Source organism: Lichenostomus cassidix, chromosome 8 (genome assembly GCF_008360975.1).
Source record: "Lichenostomus cassidix isolate B80296 chromosome 8, HeHo_3.0, whole genome shotgun sequence".
Lineage (NCBI taxonomy): Eukaryota > Metazoa > Chordata > Aves > Passeriformes > Meliphagidae > Lichenostomus > Lichenostomus cassidix.
The window spans coordinates 4,943,182-4,961,122 of NC_139489.1; the positions used below are offsets into that span (position 1 = coordinate 4,943,182).

Sequence of the window (17,941 nt, forward strand, 5' to 3'; positions counted from 1 at the left end):
CCTGGAGGGAAATTTTGTGGCATCAATTAGCTTGTAGGTGACCATGCTTCTAGCCAACTGTGAGTTACTTGGCAGCTTGCCACTTGACTGCTAGTGAAAATTCAAGAGCAATGAGATGAAATAGAGTTCCTGAGAGACAAAGAGAAAGATGTCTTCACTTGAGAAAAGGGATTTTTGGATACTGTTTCTTAAATGATTTAAGCTGCCTGCTTTTTGTACAGCCACATATCTCAGCCTTGCTTATATACGTTTCTTTGCATTTAAAACTTCTCTGAAATGTCACATGTAATTTGTTCTCAGGCAGGAATCTGCAAATAAAAGGGCCACCAGTAGCTGGACCGGTGCCCACCAGTGCCCTTGTAGCTACTAGAAGGTGAGCTTAATTTAACATTTCCCTCTGGAAATTATGTTCTTACCTAGATTTTAGGGCTTCTATATTTCTTCTAAGACTAAATGAAGTTGTTGCACTCTGGACTCAAAAAGAGCTGCCAAATCCTGAAGAACTGGCTGCATTCTAATAGATTGTACTACCACAGTTTCAGATCATCCCACTGAGGAGTGAGTCTAAGGAGCAGTAAAAATAAACACTCATATGGAACAGATGTGATTATCTGATATTAGAATGAGCTGAGACCAGTTTTTGTTGACTTTGAGTTTGTGCATCAGTAACAGAAATACTTCAGCATGCCTTTTCTTTTTCAGAAAAGTTAATTTTAAAGGGTCTTGAAATTATCTCCCGTGTCTCAGGTGCCAACATTTCAGATGTCTTTTGCATCTGTGCAATGAGGAATAATTAGGTTTGTAGAGCAGATGTTGTGGAAGCCTGCACTGCAGCAAGCCTGGCTGTTTCTGGCCACAAAGATTTACTCCTGGGTGCACTTTCTTTCTTTTTATGTAGGAGAATGGCAAATTCTCAATCTTCTGTATGCAGTAAGTACTTCAAGATCTCATACCAGATTTAAGCAGTAAATGCTTCACTAAGAGCTTTAGAAATAAATGGTTTTACTTTCAAGAATTTATTTCAGCTGCTTAGTACTGAGTTTTTATTCTGCACAGAAATGTGTTGTGGCTTTTTCAAAATGAGCAGAAGTGTTTGCAAGGAAGTACTGATGGTGAGATTTTTCGCTCTGTTCTCCTGAGGCCTAACAATTTGGAAAAAAAAAAAAAAGTCCCCATGGAAAACAGAATGATACCATTATCCCAGAATTGCATTCTGTTGTGTACTCCCTTGTGCTGTGCTGCTTGCTGAAGGGAGAAAAGGGGTTTTATAAATAGCCAGATAGGAACAAGGCTATGAACTGTAGGTATGGATCTATGCTAAGAGTGACCTAGGACTGGCTGTAGACAGTACAGAATATTCATCATGACACTTTCTGGTCTGGAGATGTGGGTTTGCTCAGTTTTATATCACACTGAGGTTGTGTGATACTTCTACTACTTCTCCTAGTGTAGCTGTTAATGAAAAAAACGTTTTGATTTTTGAAAAGCATTACATTTAAAAAGCTATTAAATAGAGGTCACCATTTTATCAAAAAGTTACACCTGACATTTCAATGAACTGACAATATTATGTGCAGAGGTGCTTTCCCTCATAATTTTATCAGGTATGCTTGGTTTTCACAGTCAAGGGCTTAGGGAGCTGATGTTCTGCCTTTCAAAGGCAACTCATTTGCATTCATTCCAGAGGGGTTGAGGCTCTTTCAAAAATGACTTTGCTAGGTCATTCCTCCTGGATTTACTCCTGTACAGCACACGAGTTTGTTTTTACAACTTCAAAAAGATGTGGTGTGAGAAACAACAACAGCTTCGAGGAAGGACCTGGAGACACAGCACTAAAACATAAAAGCTTTCAAAGCTTCACAGGACTGCATGTATGTGGAAAAGTACTGCACACTCAAAGTGATATAGTGGGAGTTGTTTTGAGGTTTGAGGTTCCACTAAGAATTAGACATGGGCACTGGTTTCATGTTTCTGTCTTACTGATGCTGAGTTTGGGTCAGTTACATTCCTGTTCAGAGCAAACTCAGCGGTTTCCTCAATCTAGTTTTTGCTTTCTTAGTGACTACTGAAGGTAGAAGCATAGATGTGCACTCCCAGGCATTTTACAAGGAAAGCCTAAGTATAAAGTTATTTTTAGATCTGATTTTTTAAAATGCCTGCTGAAAGAGCTTTCTCTGCTTTGCATAAGAATGAACCTGGCAATCAGATCTTTATGTAAATAAAACCTGAAGCTCCCTCAATCAATATTTTGTTCCTCTCTTGGCACATATAGAACAAAATCACAGAAGAGCTAGTTAGTTTTCACAATTAGTGCTGATCTTGCAACAACAGTCACGATTTTAAGTCACCTGAAATCTAAGTCTATACAAAGTCCTGGTTGGAGATTTTTTTCCTTTCTCCAGAGGCTGTATTGTCATGGCACTCTTCAGCTCAGGAGATTTTATTTTTCATATCACTTTTGGCAAAATCACGTTTGAGAGCTGCACGTTTCTCCTCTTTAAATACCTCAATACTTCAGAAGTCATCCTGCCAACTGAGTTATCTAAGTGACTTTCCTCTCATATTCCATACAGGCTGAATCCTCCTTCTGCCTGCTGCACAGGAACATTCAATTTCTTCTTCTCATTTACTTCCAGTAGTTTCTGCAGTTATCTCTCAGCTTCGGTGAGAGAGGGGAGAAGCAAATAAATATGGCAGAGGATTGCTATGAATATACAATTTCTCTTGCTGGCAAAGCTCAAACTGTGTTTCAATTTTCACTTATCTTTCCAGAGAATCCCTCCCAAAGTTTCTAAGGTCTTGTCAGGGCCATGCTCCAAGGATACTGGATAAATTATCCAAACCCAAAGTGCTCCAGACCTTCCCATGTCAACAGCAGCTGCTGCAAGAAGGAGTGGGAGCAGTTCTCTGTTCTCCTGCAGGCAACAGCAGGGAGATCTTGCAAGGGCCACTGTAATATTTTAGTACCTGCTGGGACAGTTTATTTTCTTTTGGTCTCTGAGGCAGAAAACTCTCACAAAGCTGTAAAGGACTTAAAATTTGGAAACTCAGTTGCTGATCAAGCGCCAAGAGCTGAACTTTGAATCTGATGGAGCCAAAGGTGTCCAAGGTTAACACACATTTTATTTTGGGATGTTTCCAGACAGAAGATCATTAATCTTCAGAGTAGACTAGACCTTGATTTAACCTCGGGGCCCTCTACAGTGTCTCTTGTGGTGTGCTGTTATTGGTCAGTATAAAAAGTCCAATTTAATCCTCAGTAAGAATTTGAACTTCTGTGACTTTCACATTTCAGAGTCAGCTCTGCTCTCCTCTGGGATTATCTGGTGTGGGTTTATGCAGGAGCTGGGAGGACATTAGTTTTTCCATTAACATGTGACAATTGCTCATGCTCCTCTCTCTCTCTCCCACCAAGGTTTTTTGGCATGGTACTGCATTCCTTTCAAGTCATTGCTCTTGGGCTCATGACTTTCCTAGTCTCATGGGACATTTTAGGTCTGGGTTTTTATCATGGTGGGTACTGCTTGGTGGTTTTGTTGAATATGTGATCTGAATTGCTTTAAAATGCTTTTCATATTTTGTAGGAATGACATAAGGAGGACTCTTCTCTTACCCTCTGGTCTAATGGTGACTCAGCAGCTCATCAGACTCAACAGCTGCCTGGAATTCAGGTCAAATGGCCCAGGGTGATTGGTGCTGGTACTTCCAGGTATAGAGAAACCAGAAAGAACATGTGGCCCAAAGAAAGACATCTGTGTTCCTGTTCCCTACTCAATTCTTAGATTTAGGATCATCTGGCCATCTTTGCTTTTACGTCTGCTGAGTGGTGACAGAATCTCCCCTACAGACCTGTTTTAGCAGCACCAAAACCAGAGGGGAAATGGTTTGAAATCCTCCTGCAGAAAGGGAGCAGGGTGTGGGGGCAGAGTTTACGAAAGAAAAAGCTGTTGGGTGAGTTCAGCCTCTGACCACTTCCCTCCCAAGTAGGAGTAACACTTTTTGGTAACTGCTTATACTGAGTAGAGATAAAGCAGTGTTTTAAGTGCAAAATATTTCACAGGCAGTTATCAAACCAGACCTATCTAGCTATCCCTTTCTGGTGTTTGATGAAGTCTTCAATAGGATCTCTATCTTTCCAGCCCAAGTCGTCACAGCAAGGTTTTAGGATTTCTAACTTCTTTTCCATAGGACTTTAATATTACACAAACCTTTGGTCTGGTGCCTCATCTGATTACCTCCCATTTAGTACTCTGAGATGAGTACCTGAAAAGCACAACCAATCCATGACACTAATAGCGACTAATGAGTGTGTTTTAAAGCAAATCCAGACCCAGCCTAACAGTGTCTCAGGTTTGTGCTTGAAGCTACAGATATTCTGATTAAACTGTCAGTGCATCTCTGACCACCACCAAACAGGATCTGCACAGAATTTGTTTTCTTTCAGTGAGCTAATTCAGAGCTCTCTCACACAAGCTGTCATCTTCTGAATCTATTAATAAAGTCCCTATAAAGACGATAATCTTTGAGACCTACGCTTCATTTTCCAACTTGATTGAAATTAATTAGGCGGTTTGATTAGTAGATATTAATAAGAGGTCTAACAAAAAAGCAATGTGATCATGTAATCATCATGACTTTAAGATACCAGTCTACAAGCAGACTTAACTGGAATTCCAGCTCTGTCTCTGCCAGGAGCAGGGGTAAGCTACAAGTCTATGACAGTGCTGAGTTCTGCTGTGAACAGAGGTGCCACTGATTGATCCTGGCTCCATGTAAATGCCATACAGGAAAGGTACTTCCAAAATATAGACCTACCAATGCTCACAGCTCCAGCATAATGAAAAATTGGACCTGCTTCATAGGTGCAGTTGGCTCTACTCTTTCAGTTTAAAAACAATTCCTCCTTGTCTTATCATTACAGGCCCTGATAAAAAATATCTCTACATCTTTCTTGTAAGCTCCTTTATATACTGAAAGGCTGCAATAAGGTCTTCTGCAGGAGCCTTCTCTTCTCCAGGAATCTGAAGGATGAGTCTGTGTCTCCTGCAGTAAAAGGGCCCTTGGATTCTGTGATATGGGATGAGCTAACTCATTGAGTACCTATTCAGTGAGGCAAAAGGGAGAAAAGTGCAAGGATGGTAAAATTCCAGTAGGCAAATTCCAGAGGACACAAAGCGGTAAGAATGTACAAGTCCAGTGCTGACTGAACAGAAATTCCAGTTGTATTTGAATCTGAGAGGGAGTCCCTGGCAGTTAAAGGCTGTGGGCCCTAATTTAGTTTGGAGCAAAGGCCAGATGGGGAGCAGTGTTTGGAAGCTTGGGGCCAGGCTGTGCCTGCTGCCAGGCTCTGTCTAAGGGGCTGCTCACTCTGTGCTGGGGGATTTTCTGGTGTCTGTCAGTGCTGAGAAGTGTTCATTAGAGGAGATGGTGCTGGTGTCAGACATCCACGTGCAGGGTTGTCACAGTCTGGGTTATTCTGCAGAGATTAGTTCTTTTATTGACTTCTTGCTGAAGATTGGCATGCGTTTCCTGAGGAAAATCTGGACATCCAGCCCTAAAAATAGCTGAAGACAACTGGCTTCTGAGGAGTTTGCAGTCAGTCTGTGGCCTTAGAGGAAACAAATCTGTTCCTGAGCTTCTGGTGAGCCAATCCAATATGTGACTCTGTCCAGTCTTTACGTGTTCTCTTAGACCAAACCTTTGACTTGTTCACCAAATCACCCCAAGTGCAACCTCTGTCACAAACTCAGGTAGGATTTAGGAGGTCAGTATGTGACTGTGCCCTTGTGCTGGGCATGGCTGCTCCAGTTACAACACCACAGTGAGATTTAGGATATGCAGCCCATGGCTTGGTGTGAGCTGACAGGCAGTTGAAGCTCTGCTGGACTGGACTGTGTTCACAAAATTGTGATGTGTCCATGTAATCAATGAGAAAAATCAACAGGAGCCAGCATGTGTACACAAGTGGACAGGATTGATGGCTCTGTAACTCACTGGCCTGGGACAGGTCTGCATACCAGGGAAGGTAATAAGCAGCAGGATGAACAGTGAGATGTAGGGTAGTAAACCATTGCTTTCTCTGTCTACTGGCTTTTGGGAAAAGTGTGACTCCAATCAAATGGGAATGGCTGAGATGTGATGGCAGAGCTCTCAGTGAATTGAGGTGAGGTGTCTGTGCTTTGCTGCTTTTCAGAAATTCATCTGTCCTTGGCTTCAGCTGCATTTTTATGTGACATTGGACAAATGGCTTAACCTCTCCGGGCATCGTTGCTTAAAATGGAAATGTCAATATTTCTGCCAACCTTTGTGAGCTATCACTGGATTAATGGATAAAAATTGCTGCATAAAGGGTGAGCATCATGTATGATGCATTTAATCTTGTTTACTTGCAGCTGGGCTACCTTGAAGTGTCACAACTGCCAAAAGTGTGCGAGGGGTCCTACCATGTTTGCCTGAGCCAAGATACCTCCAAAACTAACTTCATCTATAAATTCTTCAGATTGGTTTAGAGAGAGTTTAAAATAGGGTTTATTTAGTGTTTGTAGTGCAGAGCTTTGCTTTCTCTGATGGGCTCTGTGAGCTCCATGCTTTCACAAATTGCTTAGGTTGAAGATAGCACAGACACTGACAACCACGGCCTCCAGGAGCAAACCTAGGTAGGCAGAGGAAAAGAAAATACATTGTAGTACTTCCAGATAGCACATCTTTTGCTTTATTTGTCTCATTCCTTGGATCTTTATCTTTAGTCTCCTATCTTTAAGCAAACTATTCCCATGCATTGTCATTTTAATGACAATATTTAAAATGACAATAAGTATAGTATCCTAACTGTTTTTACTGAGATAAAAGGTCTAGATACAAAAAAGGACATCTCTCCCTATGCTTAGAATTAGCAGCCCACACTGAACCTTGTCAACTGGACTGGCTTGTCTCTGAGGGTGCCCCAAATCTTGTTTTCCTGGCATGTAACTCTTATTTTTCTGTTGTGCAGTCATCATCCAGTCCTCCTGTTTACAGCTGTGCTGCTTCCATCCCTGAGCTGATGTTCAGCCCTCAGATAGTTATGGAAGTGGTAAGTTCTGCTGCCAGGTTGTTTCATGTCTATGGATTTTGTACTGAAATGGTTGTTTGCTGTGCTGTTCAGACACATCCTCCTGTATTAGGAGTCACTATTCCAGAGTGATTTGGAAATCTTGCTGTATTGCTCTTAGGGTCAGTTACACTGGAGAGACAAAGCTGTTCCCAGCCAAAACAGCCCCAGGGCCCAGTGGGAGGGCACAGACTGGGGCAACATATGAAAAATCTGGCTTGTCCAGTGCCACTTGGTGGTTCTGTGTTAGACCAGTCATCCTGGGGTTTGGCACTCTACAAACATACAGCAAAGACCTAGCTCTGTGATTTTTAATTTTCTGCTAGATGCTGACAGCTGGGAAGAAGCACAAAGACAGTCTCTTGTAGGAGGAGGGTACAATAAGGGCAGAACAAATGTTTGTGACTGTCAGTCCATCTCCTTGCCTGTGTGACCTCTGTTATTTCTTCTTCAAGTCTCTTGGATGTATTGGTAGAATCATGTTTTCTTTCTCACTGCTCGAAAACCTTCATGTGGCAAATGTGGTGTGACTCCAGCTGTGATTGGCAACGACTCTCAGAATATCCCTCAAAACCTCACTGAGGTTTGTGTAGGACTCAGAGAACAACAGGGAAGGGTTGGGGCAGGGAAGGATCAGAAGCCAGCAGTGTTGTCACAGGCCAAGCACTGTCATCACAAACCCTTGGCATTCAGCTGGGAGGATGATGTTGGGGTGTTCAGTGTGATTCTTTAAGCCACAACGGCTGTCTGCTTTTGTTAGCAGGCTTCCCTGTTATCCCACAACCCCTTCAGACACTTGATTTTGCCTGTATTTCTGCCTGCATGATGGGGGTTGTTGGGAGGCTTCTTGTTTCAGAGGCACTTGTGGTCTTTGAATGCAACTTTTTACCCTAATGTGACAAAAAGGAGGCACAAGGCCAGAAATTGCATGCTGTGCTGTTTATTGCTTGATTTATTTGTGGCCATGTCTGCCACACAGATGCCAATATGTTTTATCTTCATTTACAATAGCCCAAAATGTTTCACCTGGACTGACACACGGTCCTAGGCCAGCCAGGGAAGTTCCATAGGGACGTTTTTCTAAGCATGTAGCTTGTTGCTGTGATTTTTTTTTTTTTTAACCCCTGCTTCTCTCTCAGACCTTAAGTTCAGTTGTAAAGCTGTGCATGTTTTCCATGCCCAGTTTGGATAATTAAAAATAGCTGCTCGCGGCGCTTGGCTTCTGTGCAGTCTTTTATCAATAGTGCCTCTGAGAATACCTTGTGTTTGGATGAGTGGTTTTAAATAGAGTGGTGAGAACTGCAGGGAAGACAAATCAAACAGGCCTCTCTCACAGCGATCTTTTTTTTTTTACTTTGACATGCCTAGAAATTATTTTTAAACTGAAACCAAAACATACTGGTATTTTCAATTTAATGATTTCTTACTAATCTTCCTTTCTAATCATTATTAATTTTTCTTACTGGTGGAAAGGTTCACAGGTCTGATGTGGGGGCCCATCCTCATTATTCTGTTCTGTTGTTCTCAAAAATTAGATTTGTTGCTTGGTCTGCAACAGGCCAATAATTACACACTGGAGAGACATTAAATATTTATTTCAGAGCTGCAACAACCTGGGTGCTCAGTGGTATTCCACAAATCAAGCACACCAGCTATCAAAACTTTTACCATTTATACATTTCAGCAAACAAAGGCATTAGTGTTCATTGGCTACAAGTGACATAGTTCTCTTATTAATTAATATTCTCTCTCCTATTGGTTAATAATTCTCTCGCTTCTCATGCTAATTAGGCCGCATGCTCAGTCTCTCTCTTCTTTTGAGTCTGTGGGTTTCTTGGGTCAGTGGTCACGATCTGCCCCTGCCAGAATTATTTTTTACCCAGTTGGAGCTGATTTCAGCACAATTGCTGAGTTGGCTTTATTAGTTTCTCCTTATCTCAGGTGTTCTGCAAAATGTCCTTATGGCCCATAAATTCTGCATTCTTTGTGTACACTATCAGTGGTGCCTCCTTCTCCCCAGGCTTTGTTAACCTCCCATAGGTCTGAGATAACTGAAACACATTCAGCCCTAGACCTTAACAAGGCAATTCTGCCAACAAGTAATTTGTTTTTCTAACACCTGGACATCGCTTAGAGCTTGTTAGCTGCTCTCTCTTTCACAGTTAAATTTCCCTTCTTGTTGATTAGGCTTGAAAGTATACAAAGATCAAACATTAAAGAAAATCCTTTTAAAAGAAAATTACATATTACACATTTGCAACACTGTGAAAACCCCAGTGTGGTGGGGCTTAATGGGATGGTGCCAGAATCTAGTTAGAAAATCATCAGTGAAAGTTGCTACCTAATCTCCTTCAGTGCTTATCTTGGGCTCTGAAACTGAAGATATTGTATCTCCTTAAAACTACAATTCCCATTTAATAAAAACCTGTGAATTTACTTACAGTCAAAATAGTTGCCTAATTCCTTTTCTTCCTTTCTGCAGAAATCTCCCTCTCCCCAGATCTCAGAGATACATGGTCATGTTTTCTACTGGAAATCCATTTGATGTTTACAATCTTTCATTGATTTATTTGTTGCTCTTTAGCTTCCTAGCCTGACAGGATCTATCTATTGTAAGAACATGCAGAATTCCTAATTTTCTTTTTTTTCCTGTGCCATTTACTTCATCAAAATACTTTCCCATGCTTTCTCTCTACCTCCTCTGTATGTTAAACAATTCAGGCTCTCTAGAAGAAATAGGAATATAAAGGAATTGCAGTTGTCTGTGGTGTCCTCAGCCTATGAACTTAAATTTTCAAAGCCTTTGTTCTGATACGTTTCATGAGCAAGTATTTCACTTAAAGAAGGGTGGGTAGATGTACAAGAAAAAGGTTTCTCCTCTTTACATGCAAATTTTCAGTCTTGTATGCTATTTCTGAGAAAGATCTCATACAGGTCTCAGTATGCTAGTTCTTTAAAAAAGCAGAGGAGAGGGGAGCTCTTCTGAGCATGCAGAATATTGCATGAACTTGGGCTTTTTAATTATTATTTTTTATAAACAGGAATGGCCTCCTAATAGAAATGGAATAAACCTACACCCCTCTATAATGTTGTTTTGTAATCATGACTTGCAAATCTGCATGTGTAACCTTGTCCTCTGCAAAGCTTTTGGACTTTCTATGAAGATTGTGGCCTGAAGAAGTGAAAATGAAAGGTGGTACATTTTCTTTAAGCATGTACACACACTCAGAAGTGAAGAACAGAATTAGGGGGCTGTGTGCCTTTTATGACAGTAAATTAATGTTATGTGTTACTGCAATATGGATTTTTTTCATCATTGACAGACTTGGTGATGTCTGAGTCATTGATATTTTGAGTCTTGAAATTATAGGTGGGGAACATGATGGGTTTGATACTGTCTTAAGTCATTTTAGTTCAGTTTTACCTTTGGTGAATTTCTGATGCTGACTTTGTTGATTTACATGTTGTGAGAGAAAGATAATGTATGTGGTCTGAAGACCGCTTGCAGAATAACTGTGAAAACATCGCTAGGAAAGCATGAAAGTGGAAAAAAAAATAATGAAACCATAATGTCTTGGTGATGTTTTTGCTCCATTTTTCTTCCCTGTCCCCCATTTTGCATTCATACTGCAGAGAAGTGAAATGAGAATTGGGTTAGGGTGAACAGCTGCAGAAGTAAATCCCCAAGGAAGGAAAAATCTTCTTGTGTACAAATACAAATGAGGATGTGAATGCTTTCTCCTAGAGAAGAGCTCATTTACACACTCACTGGTGGTAGAGCTTCCTTTCGGAAGTATCAGCTTCCCACTGCTGCTGCCATCCAGAGCAGGCAGCAGAGGTTCAGGATGCCTCTGTGCTGACCCCTGTGCTAATGAGCAGGCAGCTGTCAGTCTGGGGTGTGTATGGTTTGCAGTGTCAGTCTTTCTGCCTTCACTCACTTCTCTTGAGTTTAAATGGAAATTCCGTAGATAATCAAGACCTAGACCCTGCTAAGCGCTGACATAGCAGCACTGCCCAGCTCTTCCCCTGGTCTGACTGGCAGAGGATAAGAAGCTAAATGAATATTAATGCTTTCCTGTCGACCAGCAGCTTGGTTTACTTGTCTCTTTCATCTTCAGCAATGAAGTATGTGCTTTCTGGCTGGGTCATTAATAAAACAGCTAGTGGGTGATTTATTTCACCCAAAGTACTAGTTGGCCATTGTGTCTCCAGTGTCAGCAGTGAATGGCTTTTCTGCTGTTGTCATGGTCTCCCTCTTGGTAATCACAAGGATTCAGGAGAATGCAAAGGACTAGTGTTGCGGGGAACTTGCTTACCACAAGTCTTGCTCCCATTGTGCTCTTTGTGCAGTTTTCAACTGAACATGAATCCTCTTTTCCTGGGAGACACCAAGACCTCCTAGGGCACTTGGTAGGAATGCAGGGACCCCGTCACATCCCTCGTGGTGCAGGGCAGATGAGACTGCTACAGCCAGCACAAAAGAATATATATATTTTCCAGACTGCTGAAGATAGATGCTGTCTGTCCTCCTTCCTGGTCTGGAGGCTCTTCCAAACCATCTCTGTGTGTCTTATGTCTTTGGGGTTCCAAGTCTTGGCTTTGTTTGGGCTGCTGTGGAAAAAAACCAAAAATTACCTGGCGGTCCTAGGAAAAGATATTCTTGAGAGTAACTAAGTTGCTCTGTAGTCTAAGTGTGAATTGTTCAATGCAGTGAGCATGAGAACAAGATCACCCGCTCTGAATATAAGATCTATTAAGGAGATCCTATAGGATTTCTAGGATCATTATACGTAAGGTTTCTTCCTCTAGAGAGTATCAGAAATGGGCTCAAGTTACTTGTTCTGGATTTGGGCCACTGTTCAGGTCAGGTAGCAAAATAATCTGGTTCAAAAATAGTTCAGCAGTGAGCTGTGATGTAGCAAAGAGTGTTCTGGCATATAGAGACAAAATAAAACTCTGAAACAGATCTAACATAGGTGTCTTAGACTAGTGGATTTTATTAGAAAAATGATTGTGTTCCCTTCTCCTGCTAATTTGGGGATATAATAATCTTTACCAGTTGCTTGCAGCCACTAAAAAATCTGGAGCAAGTCCTGGTTCTAGGGCATCTGGTTCCTCTCCTATGGTTTTAGTGAAAGCTGCACATGCATGTGCTGGGTGGTGCTGAAGTAGCTAAAACAGCTCTCCACATTCTTGCTTGTGGATATGCTCTTTCAAGAAGGTGATTACAGGTCTAAAGGAGTAAGGATATAGTCTCAAAGGCTTCTGTACAATGTACATTTCCTTGCATGCAGATGGATTTTTATATTTTCTCCTCCCTCTTTTTCCTATCATGATTTCTTTTCAGGCACATTTTTGCCATTTGCTGTCAAAAAATTTGCCCCTTCATTAATATGACAACTTTAAAAGACACTGAAAAGCTGAAATAACCATTTCAGCTGGTATAAGCAATTACAGTTATTTCCAGACAGCAAAATGACAACCTCAGTGAAGCTTGGACAATTGCTACATAGACGTTAATCAAGAGGGACACAGGCAGATTCCTGAATTATTAAAATTGCAATAATGTTTCCGAAGCCTTGATATGCCCTGATGAACCATGCTCAGGGAACAGATTTTGCCTGTCCCAAGCTCTCTTATCTGGTGCAGCAGAGTAAGAACTGAGCAACCTTCTCTCGCTGCCTTTCATCATTGGGAACATCTTTTCAGCTTTGAATTTCCGAGGCTGTTTCATTGTGCTGCCATTCCCCCTCCCACCCTTCCGCTTTGTTTGCTTGACAAGGAGAAAAGGCAGAAAGTGAAGCACAGAGCCACATTTCCATAAGCTTACACAAACTATGTCTTTCTTTTTCTTTCTGCTCCAGACAGGGTGCTTATAATTAGTCATCCCTGCTGTGGTTGAAGCAGAGTTTTTAAAAGAAAGCTTTGGTGGTTTCTTACCAGCAAGAGCAAGACTGAAAAATAAAACTCATGCAGTTCATCATTAATTTGAGGAATACTTGTTAGCCTCATAATCCAGGCAAATAATTTCCTTCGGCCATGTTTGTTAGAAATACTGGAGCAGAGACCTAGTGGTACTGTTCCCTATCATGCTGAGATCAGACAGTGCTGGCAGCATTTGGTGTCTTGAAGCTGAAAGCAGAATTAAAAGCTTCTTAAAAAAGCAGGCTATTAAAGTGGCACTGAGAAAACTCATTACATTGCTTAGTGGTTGGGTGGGATAATCTGAGATTCTGCTTTTAATTAAAAGTGGACCCACTTTGCAGAATGCAGGCCTGGGTTGACATGGTGTTTTGTGTGTGTGTCTGTATGTATTTTAAGTCCTCCTGAAACCAGCAGTATTGAGCTCTTGGGTTTTGGCCAACGAGTGGTTCGAGTGTTGGGAGAGAGAGGAAAGAGAAGTGGTGAAATAAATCTTGAAAGAAATTTCAATTCCTGCACGGGAAGTTGTGAGTGTAAAATGCTATTGCAGACTCTTCCTGGTAAGATTTTTAGATGAACTGTTTGGTAAGATGTGAAACACATGATTATTAACCTTTTGGTCTAAGTGTTAACAGAAGTTATTTCTGTCACTGTTCTTAATACTCACTGGGTCATTATCCTTTCTTGTAAGGAGCTGAAATGTTATTTACCCTTCTCTAACCCTGCAAAGCTTCTTCTCTTGTCCTTTTTTTAGTAGAAAAGGAATGAAAAAAATATACTGAAAGGTATGTACATAGACCCTGGCTGTGGAAGTCATGTGTTGGAGCAGCTGAAAGGATGAGTCCTTGTAAGTAATGCACAAATTTCCCTTTGATTTCACTTAGGCAGTCTAGTGTCCAGTGCTTGTTGGAGTTCCTGGCTCAGTGTACAAAGCTAAGCTCCAAATGCAGCTCAGATGCAGTGTGAGTTCAGGACTTCTCTGCACATTGCAGGAATGACCAGCAGCTTCTAATGCAAATTGCTTGTGCAAAAATTAGGTCCTCGCTGCTATTTTTGCCATGCAATATATTCTTAGAATTGTTGATTCCCATTTAATAAATACAATATGAACACCAATTCATCAAATCTGCCTTACTTCTTCTCTTTTGGTATTCAGAGATAAGTTTGGTTATTTCTTGCTGTAAACATGAAATTGCGTTTTCAAGTTCTATTTAATTTTTCTGCAAAATCTGTTCTTTCTGAAAATGTGTACCACTGCTTGACTGAGAATTGGTTCAGAATTGCTTGGTCATTCTGTGGGGGATGGAACAAAGCTAATAAAAAAGGATTTGACTTCCTTAAGCAGTAGAGATTGAGAATTTGAAAGAAAACTGATGCTGCGCCCAATATTACTTTGTTTTTCTTGAAGTAACTGAAATTCTCTTTTAAAGTTCACTACACAACAGATTTACCACTTAACTGAGTTTTAATTGACCCTTTTATTATTATAATGATGGGAATAATGCTTTGGTAAATGTATTTTCCAGTTGCTGACTTTGGTAATAAAAACCAGCCTTAGATTGCAAAAGAGAGAGAAACTCAGTTTTGTGGAAATAGGCTGTCCTTCCATTGTAAAGATAACAGGGTCTTCTTTTAACCTTGCATGGCACTCCCTAACTTGTTTCCTGTCTTTTCTTCATTATGTTGGCTCCTTGCCTTGAAGAGGAGATGGCTTTTTAATACAGCCACTAAATTCCACCAACTCAGAATCTTTCAATCCAATTACTATGGTACATTAGCTCTTGACTCTCTCCCTCTGCAGCTATAGCACTTGTGAATCAAGTGTTTGTTTTTCATTGCAAGTTTTTTTCTAGAATCAAAGGATTTTCTCTTTTTTTCTTATGCCTTAGCTGGCATTGTCAGTAGGGCTCTCAAATGTTAATGACACCAGGTTTGCATAAAGCATCAGCTCTGCACTGGCTGCTGTGCTTTGCAAGATAAAGCTCCTTGTAAAGTTGAGCTTGGAGACAAAGCAAAGGTTCATATCCCAAAGCTGTGAATATGACTGGAAAAGAGTTTATCCTATCTTTGTCCAAAAGAACAACCTGTCCTCTTTCCCCCTCAAGAACAGTAATATTAGCTTAGCACAAGAATTTGTGCAGACAGCAGTTTGAAGACAAAGCACAGAATGATAAACATAATTGTTAGATTCTAAGGAATGTGCCATAAATTCTGAGGGAAGCAATATTATTGTCTGGAAAGGACAGCAATCCTTTCTTCTTGAAATACCAGTTTTGAAATAGTTGTGCTTGGGGTGATACAGCTCATGGATGAGCAAAAGATATTTATTAGAAGTTATAATAGGATTTGTTTCTGAATTCTAACCTTGCAGGGGGCCATTGAATGCCCTGAGCAGAGGGCGTGCTTTGACTTACAGCAGTTTTGGTCAGGCTCTGGGAAGGGAGGGCTTAGCTTTTGTATTCCACTCATCCTCCAGTTTCTCCAGAGCCTGGCTGGCTCCTGGATCCCTTCAGGTGAGGGCTGCCCTGCCCTGTGCTGTGCAGGAATGTCAGTGTGTTGGCCAGGACCACCACAGTGCCATCTGGTGCCATCCGTGCCCATCCAGGGTGTCCTTGGTCTTCTGCTTTCCTTCCTTCCCCAACTCATCCCTTGCTCCCAAGGGACTCCACAGCCATTGCCATAGTACACATCAGCCCCAAAATTATTATTATACTTGGACAAGACCAGTTTTGAGATGTAACACTTGTTTTCTGTGACTTGTTCTAGTTAAATCTGTGAAGTTTGGCAGAGAAAACTGTCACTTTAGAAAACTGGGATGCCTACCTGGGTATTCCTTTTAGTGCAGAACTTGGTTTGTGTTTAAGTGGACAGATTTTTGCTTCCAAATGGGAACTTGATTTCTAAGCCAGTTTCTGCTGCGATTATTACTGAAAAGTCTTGGATGTAGCTGGGGCTGGATGCACAGTGAATACATTAATGCAAATCCTGTATTTGTGCTCCGTTCCCCAGTATAGGAATTGAGCATCTGTTTTGACTGGCAAGTGTCCCTCAGCTGTATTCACACATACAACGTCACAAGGGAGTTTGTGGACAAATGAGATGCATCCATACAAACTCTCTTGTACATTCCAAAATGTGCAAACGCCTTTACTGCTGGAAATAGAAAGAACTGAACAAAATATGCCAAAAGATATGGAATAAATTCCAGGTATGATAGCATTTTTATTATAAGTAATATATCAAAGTTATAGCCTGCTGACAGTAGATGGGAAGTTTAGAAAACTTCTTTTATTATATGAGTCTAGTAAGGGGATTAAATACTAAAGAAAGGCAATTTGAAATGCAGACACACAAGGGATAGGGTGGTTACCTGGTGTGCTACACACAGTTAATGTGACTTAACCAAGACACATTATACATGTCCATTTTGAACTTTGCTTCTCCATGCCTGGAGGTTGTGTGATTCATCCTTTACAGGCAGATGATTCCTTCCTGGGTTTGCAGGTATCTGTTGCTCTGTTACTGCAGGTGGCCTGTCACCATTCTTGTCACCAGGAATGGACAGCCAGGAACCATTCCATGTCTCTCAGGCCTCATACCTTTGAAATCTTTCATGGATTCTGCATTATATTAAAAATATAATGGGAATAAACACTCTTAATCCTCCAAACCAGCAACAGGTATTTGAATCATTAAGCATCAAATAAATACTAAAAACATCTTTGGAAAAAATTTATGAAGTCTACATTGTAGATGTACTGCAGTATTTTCAGGGAAGTATTGTAAAGAAGTTTTTTATTTAAAAAAATAAATCTCGAAGTCTGAATATAGCAAGATACAAATTTGAGGAAACTCAACAATGAAGAATTTAATTTCTAGTCTTTACACCCAGTTCTTGCATGTAGTATAGTCAGAGGTTTATACACTTCCAGTATTCCGTTTTTAGCAACATGCTGCTGCTTTGTTGGATGAACTAAAGCCTGCTGTTAGCTCCCTCCTTCTAAGCAGCCTGCCCAGGCAGCCTCCCTGAGCTTCCTCTGAGGCACTTTACAGCTCTGCACTGTCTTTTACTCTGTAGCTGCATCACAGATGGGTTTGGGTTTTTTTTCAATGCAACACAGCATGATTAATTTTTATAGGGAGGCAGGCTTTATGTATGCACTGGATGAATCTAGCTCATGAGAAAACTAAGCCCTTCCAAATTTTACAATGAAACATGGCACTTATTAACCATCTTGGTTTGCAACAAAGAAAATACTTCAGCTATCTCACTGTTACGTCAGATTCCTTATTGATTCTTTATAGTATTTATGGTGTGGATTAAATTCCCATTTAAGCTTCGCTTTGTGTTCTACCTCACTAAAATGAAAAGGTGGTGTCACTGCAAATACTGATACCAAAGTTCTGTCCTTCCTCCCTTTAAGAGGGAGAAGGCTATCCATATATATATATATATATACACACATGTACCTGTAGTAATTACCTGATCGGTATTTTCAGAGTGATTCTGAACCAGTGCTTTTTCTTGTTCAATTTTCATTTAGTTTGTGTTTTTTCTGGATATGTGTCTTTATTGTGATTGTCACTATTTTGATGTTCCTAAGAATGGTTATAAAGAAAATGGCACCAGCACACTGATCATGAATTATCTTTTAAGGAAGAGTTGTGAAAAGAAAGACAAACAAATGAACATTTCCTCATTAAGTATGTTTTGCAGATTTTTCCGGTTTTTAAAACCCATGTCAGCTCCATCAGTTTCTCCAGCAGAACTGGGAATTTGATGCACACTGTTGTTTGTATTATACTACTTAATCTTGTTCTGTGCTTAAAATATTAAGAGGGAGCTGTTACACTCAGGCTCTCCACATTACTAGTGTGGAATTTTGAGCAGTTGTTGACAGCACAGAGAACATTGCACAGTTTTCCCAG

The 17,941-nt window shown here is 40.7% G+C and overlaps 1 protein-coding gene across 2 annotated transcripts in view; it reads left to right on the plus strand.

The window, feature by feature from the left end:
* LRP8 (LDL receptor related protein 8) overlaps window positions 1-17,941 on the plus strand; it is a 173,091-nt gene that overhangs the window by 16,567 nt on the left and 138,583 nt on the right. The gene's annotated exons all lie outside the window — the stretch shown is intronic.